Here is a 1,514-nt window from a genome sequence, read left to right as displayed (position 1 = left end):
GTGTGTGTGTGTGTGTGTGTGTGTGTGTGTAGAGGAGCCGGTGTGTGTGTGTGTGTGTGTGTGTGTAGAGGATCTGATGTGTGTCTATGGTCACTTCTACATCTCTGTCACAGCATGTATGTGTAAATATAGCGGAAGATGAATGAAGACGCACTACTGAGAAACCCAACACCCATTTGGCCAAACGTGAACAGCCAGTAAATAAGAACAAATGAACCAATCATAAACAATAGCACAACTAGCCTAAATAAATGAATAAATAGAACAAAGATAAAAAATTAAACAATGCATTAGGGTTTTAAGTTTGTAGATGTTCAGAAACTGAATAATCAAATGTAAAATGTCATTGCATGCTTTTTACTTTTGCATGTATTTTTCCAGAAAGAAACGCATTTCGGGGCTCATGCTGTTTGAGACGCACCTAATGGAGCTCTCTTTCACATTTTCTTGAATGCTTTAAACGTCGTGACAAATCCCCGGGCATCGGTCAGTCCTTATTGTCGAGACGGTGGCCTTAATTTTGATTAAAAATGCTAAAATACAATTTTGATGATAAACAATTAAAAATGTACTGTAGCACGATACAAAGGTTTCACTCGTGTTTATTAGCATATTGCATTAGCTGTCAAGATTATAATAATAAATTATATTACAAAGATCCACAAGCAGTTAGACGTATATGTGACCCTGGAGCACAAAACCAGTTATAAGGGTCCATTTTTAGAAATCATAATCTGTATAAATAATCATAATCTTTCCATTGATGTATGGTTTGTTAGGATCGGACAGTATATGAAAATCTGGAATCTGAGGGTGCAAAAAAATCTAAATATAGAGAAAATCATCTTTAAAGTTGTTCAAATGAAGTTCTTAGCAATGCATATTACTAATCAAACATTAAGTTTTGATATATTTACGGTAGGACATTTACTAAATATCTTCATGGAACATGATCTTTACTTAATATCCTAATGATTTTTGGCATAAAAGAGAAATGTATAATTGTGACACATACAATGTATTGTTGGCTATTGCTACAAATATCCCCCAGCGACTTAACACTGCTTTTGTGCTTGTGAAGGTGTAACTCACAGTGCACAGAACGTTTTGTAAAAGTGTACATTCACCTTCAATAAGTGACCTTCCTCTGGTCTTTCATGTTATTTCATAGTGCATTTAACCAACATTAACACATGCAATTTAACGCTAGGAGATCTGTGTAAAATATGTCCGGCTATGTGCATGTGTTTTCTATGACAGACCTATAGGTTTGACATTTATAGCTGCAAAATAAAAGGCTGACAACTTGAGCTTTGATTATAAAGATGGAGTGAATGTAGGCTGTGGTTCTCTTGATGAAGGGCCCCTCGAGAGGTAAAGCCCAGGGGCCCCCTTCTGGACCCTGTATGTGTGTGTATATATGTATTTAGAATCAGAATCAGAATCAGAATGAGCTTTATTGCCATTTATTACACATACGAGGAATTTGTTTTCATGACAGAAGCTTCCACAGT

This window comes from Sinocyclocheilus grahami, unplaced genomic scaffold (assembly GCF_001515645.1).
Source record: "Sinocyclocheilus grahami isolate Dianchi unplaced genomic scaffold, SAMN03320097.WGS_v1.1 scaffold1874.1, whole genome shotgun sequence".
Classification (NCBI taxonomy): Eukaryota; Metazoa; Chordata; class Actinopteri; order Cypriniformes; family Cyprinidae; genus Sinocyclocheilus; species Sinocyclocheilus grahami.
Note: the sequence above shows the minus strand (reverse complement) of the source record.